Source organism: Teleopsis dalmanni, chromosome 1 (assembly GCF_002237135.1).
Source record: "Teleopsis dalmanni isolate 2A chromosome 1, ASM223713v2, whole genome shotgun sequence".
NCBI lineage: Eukaryota > Metazoa > Arthropoda > Insecta > Diptera > Diopsidae > Teleopsis > Teleopsis dalmanni.
The window spans coordinates 201042868-201052265 of NC_051846.1; positions in this window are offsets into that span (position 1 = coordinate 201042868).

Here is a 9398-nt window from a genome sequence, read left to right on the forward strand (position 1 = left end):
TTTAATTATTTTCGCATTAAGTGTTTATCTTACTTTTGTTTCATTAAAATAAACTTTATGAAATTTTACCAAAAAGAAAAATCCATCAATATTTCTCTCAACTCTTTTATTTATGTCTTGAGTGCTTTCTTTTCGTGAATTAGTAAGTATTCAGTCTAATTAAATATTTATTTATTTTCACATCAAGAATGTAAGATTGTACAAAAGCTTTTATGTCCATTATAAATATTTATTTGACTTATTTAAATATTTTTAAACTTCAATTAAGACACGCAGTAGCATCAATTAGGGATAGTAGCATATATCGATCCTTAAGGCACAAATATATTCCTTATTGGACTGATGAGACAAATCGATTTAGAGATGTTTGGCTGAGGCAAATCTTTTCAAAGGTGTCTTCTCTTTTAAGTTTTTGATATGAATAGTCATATCAGTGACAATTTGATTTATAGAACACGACGTCAAATACGCGCTAAACCCCTGGATTGCTGGTTAGGACTGGTTTTGATATTAATTGTACATTTATTAAATTTAAAAAATTTTTTTAAAGCATTGATAGAAGGTAACTGTCATTCTTAGTTCGCCTCTAGGAAGTACAAATAGAACACTTATTATAACTATGACAGCATTAATATCTGATTCAGATTTGAAGCTATGCTGAAGAGTGTACTCTTTTCACAAGAAATCTACAACCACTTGCGGACATTACTTTATAGTAAAAAATCATATTGGAAAAACAAAACACCTAGTTAGATAGCAGAATATTATCCGGCGTGCACATTACGTTAGGTTAGAAGTTAATTTTGGAAAGAGAAAATATCTCATAAGATAGCCCAACATCATTAGGTGACTCTCATTCGTTACAGTGACTTGAAAGTTGAGACCCCTGTCGAAGTCATAAAGTCTAAAACCTTTACTATCTAATAGTAAATCATTGACAGACTTCAATTAGGAGCTATTTGCATATCTGAAATTGTTTAAAAACAAAGTACCAACTACATGTCCTTTAAACTCTTAAAAGGCTAATAAATACGTACGACTGTGAAACATGGGATCTGATTTCTACTTTTTGCATTTTAAGCTTACAATTCTTTTAAGAATTACAATTCTGTTTTAACTGGTTTTAGAAAACAAAATATAAACAGTAATCAACCAAAAACACTAATCAACCGATTTACTAATAGAATTTTATTTACGGTGGTTGCGGCGATATCTACTAAAAATATCTGACGGCAGAATTACAAAGCTCTGTAACTTTTACTTTTTCAACAGTAATAAAATAAGAATATCACCCAGCCGATAAATAGGTGACTAGAAAGAAAGAATATAACATAAGAAGACGACTAAGAAGATGGATAGGTGACAAGAAAGAAATAATATAAAATAAATAGACTAAGAAGACAGGTAGGATACAAGAAAGAAATAATACAAAATACGACGACCAGTGAGAAGATGAATAGGTGACATGAAAGAAATAATAGAAAAGAAAAAGACTACCCAGGAGATGGATAGGTAACAGAAATGGAAACCTGCACAGGATGAATGTTAGAAGTACCGAAAAGATGAACCCTGACTTATGGAACGTATTTGTCAAGGAAACTTTGTCTCATTCTGAGTTGTAATTGCTTTGATGATAAATGATTTAAAATCAAAAGTAATATAATAATAATATTATATATATATTAATATATAATTTTATTAATAATATTAGCGACAAAAAAATATATTTCTTAATACAGAATAATAAGAAATAATAAATAGAAAGAAAAAGGATAATTATAAATTGTTTAATAATAATATATATATGTATTATAATATATATATGTATATATAAATTATATATCATTGATTATTCTCTGAAGGCTAAATTTAATGAACAAACTTACTATTATATATAAATATTTTTAATAATAATAATTACGTATAATTTTTTTTCCTATTATCATGCCCTCATCTGTCGATACGAATTTAATAACTTAAACCTCTACCTCCTGATACAAGATACCACTCAGCTTTCAGATGTCGTTTCTTTCTACCAGTGCATACGTAAGAAACGTTGCGCCCACATATTACAGTCAGTAATTACGTCATATATTTTAATTAAAATGTAATAATTGTTTTATGTACATATGGGTGTACTATTTTTAAGAAAAATATTAAGTGCTTTGCATATACAGTACAAATAAAGGGCAAAGTTAACAGAGCATACACATTAGTCTGTACAATGATACTGTTGTTGGCTTTAAATGATAATTATAAAGTAATGTAATAAATATGATATTAAAGGATATAAAAAAGAGCATCGAAAAGAATATTGTCGTTAAGAATCACGTGTGTATTAGAATGATGATGATGTTTATAACATTTCTTCAATTATTTTACTTAAGAAAATTTATTTTACATTAATTAAATTTATGGTTTTAATTGAAATTAATATATTTTCATTTAATTATGTATATGTATATATATCGCGTTTTTTTCGATAACGGTCACGCAAAGTAATAAATCCAAAACGCATTTCCTGGCACACCACCGAAAAAACCATAATAAAAACAAAGAGCCTTCCTTTTAGTTTGTTTTCTTCGATAAAATCGATGAAAATTCAATAAAAGTGTAAAGAAACTATAATAGCCGCAAAATGGAAATGATTTTGCTGTTTTGTATATTTTTATTTTTATAAATTTTGTTGGCAAATTTCACACTTTTACATCATTCGTAATAAAGCAAAAAATAAATCTTGTAATAGAACCACACAACACACTTTTAACGTCGCTCTGACGTATTTGTAATTTTCATGCAATTTTGCAAAAAAAAATATATAATTCTAACATATGCAATTACATACATATATATTAAGAATAGTTTTTCATTTAAATTTTCCAATTTTCAAATATTAAATAATTTTATTTTTGATTTTATAATTAATTCACATTCTAAATAAACATTAAGGATTTTTTATTATAACTTTTCTTTCTGTAAATATATATTATACAAACATTTATTTTATATATATTTATGTGTGTGTGTGTTATATTTTAAAATTCACATAATTATGATTTTATTTTAATTTCCATTGACAGGAACTAACGTAAAAGCACCAACGATTTAAACTCTCAAACGACGAATGCAAGACTGAAATGAAAATCGAAAAATTGAGTCAACCAAACAGCCAACAAATCATTTTCCTTTTTCAGCAGAATTTTTTTTTGGCTTTTAATGAGTGGCATGGGATAGCCAATGAGTGAGTTGGCTACGAGAAAACAAGCAGAAATATAAACCATGAGGAAATTAAATTTAATTAAATTAATTAAAATATTTATTTTTAAGTAAAATAAATAATATGGTTATATATGGGAAATATCCTTTCACATGTCAATGAAATAAAAATTTTTTTTTGTGAGCGGTGAGTATGAAAGATTGACTTAACACAAAATGCAGACATTCGACACGTTACCATGGTAAAATTAATGGTAGGGTAAAATTTGTTTACTGTGAGGGGTGTTGACCAGACCATACAATATAATGATATTGATACTAATGTACAAACACATAATAAGTCACGAACTTAAATTTATATCTATATTAAAATATGTGTATGTTATAATAAATTGTTTAAAATGAAAAATAAAATTTTTAAATTTTGAAATACTTATAATTAAGTTTTTATACGATAGGTGGGCCTTCGGAGCAAACTCACTAAGTTGGTATTCTGTTAACTTCTGTTAAGAATACTGTTAAGAAAATTTAGAATTCGGTTAACTTTTACCCAGAAAAAAATTTATCGAATACTAAGTGAACAAGCTTGGTTTGAATATTCCTATTGGTGTGACATGAAAAAAAACCTGAAATTTGAGTACGGAAAGTTTGTGCAGCCTTGAAAAACACTATTAGTCATTTCTTCTAATTTGATAGGCATAAGTTTTAAGCCTGGCACTTGCAGTCCAAACAAATTATATACGGATTATAAACTAAGAAATTCGTATGTTTCCTAAGACCACTGATGATATTGACAGCCAAATTTCTATAAATTAACTTTAAATTTTTTGTTGTTTTTTTTATTTCTATTCGAACCCTTCTAAATTCAAAAAAAGAAATAGCTTCTTTGTCATTATAAGAAAGCGTAGCTTAATCGGCAAAACTAATTAAACTTTGAAACTTGGAAATATTAGAACAGATTATATGTAAAATAAATGAATATTGATATAACAAAAGAAATGTATAAATTGTTATTTTTCGGTTCTTTATAAGTTACTTATGCTTATAGGCAGGTGTCTTCTTTCTAAACGTTAAGGTGTTGAACGAATATTTTTATAAGAATCTTTCAGTTATGTAATTATTGAAATAAGTTTTATATTGATTTAGTTGATTAATGGCATATGGCAAATTTTTCGTTTTTTTTGTATATTAAATACACATATAATTTTAAAATTTTTATGTATGCATGTTTACAGTAGACTTTCAATATAACAAAAACTCAATTTAACAAATGTCCAATTGTTCCAAATAATAATAATAAGAAAAATCAAGTTTTAGAAAAATTGTCCACTTAGGAAAGTGTGCGTTATGAGAGTTATCAATGATATCTTTTGTCGAGGAATATATAGATATATATTTCTAGATACCATTTACTTATATAGAAAACACAGCATATCTGATGTTTGATACAAAAAAGAAATTTTAATGGTTGAAGTTAATGTCGTGTCTTCCACTAAGTTTCGGCTTGTTTTTCACAATACTACTAAGTGTCAAATAAAAATTTTGATAAGTCAGGAAAACGACATTCGCTAAGATTTGGAGGCTATATGTTAACTTCTTCCAAATATAATTTTATTTAACTAGGGTTTAATATCTATATATTATATATATGGTATGTATAATAACAATTTAGTTATTATTATACTGTAAGTGGGAAATTCAATATTTATTCTATATTACACTTATATTTTAATTAATTTATTTGTGTTAATTGTTAACTTGCATATTTTCAACGTCGCTCTGTCCTGATGCAAAGAGTTCGTAATGCCGAAATTTAGAAAGTAGCGTATAACAGAATGACTAATACAATCCCACAACAGTTTGTTTTATACAAACAAACAAATTAAATCTTTTTTACACATTTAGCTTTTAAGTTTATGTTTATTGTTTTCATGCTTTCACAAAAATTTTAGGCAGGATTTTGCGCGCAGAGAGCAAAACAAAAACAGCTGACTTAATGCAAATAACAAAAAAAAAGATAAACGTAAACAGAGAGAATATTTAGTTGAATACAAAATAAAAATATAAGCAACTGTTAGCCGCTGAACATAAAAACTAAATATAAAGTTTATATTAACATAAATTTATTTACCATTACAAGCTTATAATTAATAACACTTTATACATTAACAAAAAAAAAACTAATGAAATTTTATTAAACAAAAATAAATATATTTATACAAATATATTATATGCAAACAAATAGCAAAACAAAACATAAATAGCAATCGAACTAAAATAGCGCCCAGCAGTTGTACAGCGGCTACTGCAGGAATTTCACCATGAACAACAAAATACACCACATTTAATGTACGTTGGACAATTTAAATTACTGATAATAGGAAATTTTTGTATTTTAATGGTTGAATAAAAGTAAATAATTTATTTTTTATTTTGTCATGCTATTTTAGTAGTTAATTCGTTAATTTTGTTATTAGTTTTTCGTGTCTACAAATACTTATTTTAAGCAATTCCAAGCTATTAACCGATTTTTTTGATTTAAATACGCACTTTTTTAAAATTAAGTTAATAAAAAATAACTTCCTGATGATAACCATAGGTTATAGTGGCAATATATGATACAATAAATAAAAATGAAATAGAAAAAAAATTTATAATCATAAAATAATATTTTCACATACATATGTACATATGCATATAATTATTCTCTTATAATTCATATAATGACAATATTATACGTTATCATTTCCATTACTATATATATCATTTCAAATTAATGATTTGTGAAAGCAATTATTTGATCAATGCTAAGTATAATTATGTTTTGTTTTTCTAAAGTTTTATTTTTATGTTGTTGTCTTATTAACATAAATTTGCATATTTACATTAAATGTATAATCAAGCATCGTGTAAATGAAGCGAAAATTATGTCATCTCAAGTTTGTAATGTTGACCTAATAGAGAATATCGCATGTAATCGTTTTTGCGTACTAATTTTTAATTAATATATTATCTTAATATTAATATTGAACACTTGCGATTTTTGATTCGTGTTATTAATTTAGTGCATCGACTTTAGTCTAATTAAATACATTTAATTCGTTAAACTTGTTTTTAACACAATTATTTTATAAAAAATATTTACATAAATTAAATGCAATGAGAAACATTTAAAACAAAGCTTTTCCTTAAAGTTAATTTAATAGATATTGTTTATATTGGATTCAATATTTTATAAACAATTTTGAAAAATGTTGCACAGACTTTAATTAAGGTTGTAACAATTAGCGAATGATTTTGATAATATTTCAAAATGATAAGAATAGGTAATTATTAAAAAATTTATATTAAAACTTGAACAAGATTTCAATGAATCCAAAGTCAATTTTAATTGCACTGTCTTACGTCTGAGAATTTAACACCTTTAATGATTTTTTATTTTATCACTGAATATAGCGACGTTACCGTTAATATGTGATAATAAAAAATATATAAAAAGAAAGAAAGAAGAAGAGAATCCATCACTTCTACAAGTGGTAGCAGTTTGAAATTAATCTCTACTAAGTTTTACAACACTAGTGTTGGGTGCATGAATGCTAGAGACTGGCCATCTTTTATAGGAGTAGTTGAGTTTAATAGTATAGTTTAGTTTAAGGTTATTAAATATATAAAGAAATATATTAGTAACTTTTGAGGTATGAATTTCATAATAATTAATTAGTTATTAGTAAGATTTTCTTAATAGTTTCTATCAGAGTTGACTGAAATATAAACATAGAAATAGTTGCTATTAAAGTTTACTAAAATAAAAACATTGAATCACTATAGCACATAACATTGTACTATAAACTAATGTTAACAATAGCTGTATAAATTTAAAAATATTCCATAATACCAAAATTCTTATACTTTTATTTATTTTAATTATATGTTTTTATTTTTAATTGCTCCTGGTGTAATTACGAGTATATCGTGTGACGGCGATTTAACGAGGGTGCACAACGTCAGCAATAAAGTGGTTTTAGTAAATAAAAAAGTATTAAGTTTCAAGACTTAATTTATATTAGATTGAGTATGGCAGTTGTGATTTGTAACTGATTTTTTAATATTAAAAGTCTTTATATAGCAATTCATACAGAAAATGTTTATAAATTTCTCCCTCTTTAGTGCTGTTAGCTGGAACTTTGACTTTAGATTATATAAATGTATATATTTTCCTTACCTTATTCATTGAGAGAGTATAGATAAATGCAAGTAGTTGGCCAATTTGTATATTGGGGATGTTGTAGAGGGTGTTAAAGAGTGGGGCCCCATTTTACTTAAGCTTGTTACTGTATTGTGTCTATACAGTGACATAATTGAAGTTCCGGTGCTTCTTCATTGAGCATTGACGGACACGATCTATAGTTTTGACAAAGCAGTCTCCACTAGTTTCTGTTCGTTCTATAAATTAGTGTTCCAAAAATAATTAAATTACTTTTATCTTAATCCTGTGTATTAAGATCGAAGTTCTAGATTGTATGCGGACTATGTTGTTTCTGAGCTGGTTGTTAAAGTATTAACAGCTTAATTCATATTTGTCTATCGCGATATGCGATCATATCTCAATCTTAGCCTCTGATTGTTAGGAAGAGGAATTTATGAGATTTTATCGAAGAACCGCCAAATCTTTTTAGCTCATCAACTCATTTGTTTTTGGCTATGTTAGCATGATCGAGAACCCAAATATAATTTACCTTGGAACCGCTGCTTCATTAGTTTGCAATTTGTTCATATTCGTGAATTACATTGGATTAAATAGAAATTGCTGAAATAGCTTTACTAGCTGCTTGACTATGATAATATATTTTATGGAAGCTTAATTTTTTTTTTGAAGTATACATAAACAAAATCATAGAAGTAATTTTTTTCATCATATAAATTTAAAATTATTTAAATCAAATACAGAGCACAATAACAATCAAACAATAAAAAAAATTGAAAATCATTGATGTGTAGCTTCATGGGTACAATTATATCTAAGATAGGTTTTTTAATGCAGATAACGTATATAGAAATGACAATGAATTATGTCACATATTAAATTTATTTTTAATTTATTTAAATATTTTATGTTTTTATTATTATTTGTTTAATTTTTTTTTAAATATAAATCTGTTCATTTTTTTATATAGAGTGAGAGAGAGAGATAGAGAGAGAAAAAAGTGCGGCAATGAAGATACAAATAATCTTATCTTATGAAAAGCAAACTCGATGACTGCATTAAAACTTTTCAGCAAGTCAGAAAAAATGTATCTTCTACGAAGTGCTGTTATTCTGTTTTTATCAATGTCATCAAATCACTGAACAAAGTATCGCAAACTACTTTGATGTTCACAAAACATTGCTGACACCGGCAACGAACTCATTTCATTTGCAATAATTGTTAGAACTTTCTTACAAAACAACTTGTTAGGAAAAACATTACTTGAAGAGAATAGAAGTTTTAATTGCACTCTGTATAATTAAATGTATCTGTTAGCAAATAGGAATTTTTAATTTTTTTTCTCGGTAATTTTTTCATTTCGTTTAGCAGAAAATTCTATCTACCTCTGATATGTGAAAAAATATGTTTTTGTAGCAATTTAACTGATAATAATAATTATAATAATAATAATAATAATTAACTAATAGCAAAACAGATGATTTAATTACAGCTTTTGTGTGATACATATATAAATATTATAAAAGTTATAGTGTACCTCCGGTATGCAGATTATACTATATCTTTAACTTTATTTTTATAAAAAGATTTCGAGCAATACACAAAGTAATTTATATCTTTTTAAAAAAATTTAAACATAAACGTATTTTGTCCGATAATTCTATCCAAATTATAGAGCTTAATCTGGCTGTAGGTCCCTTCTTGTTAAATAATTCAAACTTTAATATTTTGCACCGCAATATAGACGAAAGAACAAAGTGGATCACGTATATGTAGTTTTAATAAAATTAACTTATAGTAGATCGTAATCCTGATGATGACTCTCAAGGAGAGTCGAAATATAGAGTATAATAAAAAATAATAAACGTTGAATTGGTTAACAAGAATGGACCTACTGTAAAGTCATCGGATAAGTCATAGTATAGATTCTTCACTAAAGTACTATCGAAGTTTTAAGACATTTGGTTGAAGATAAGTG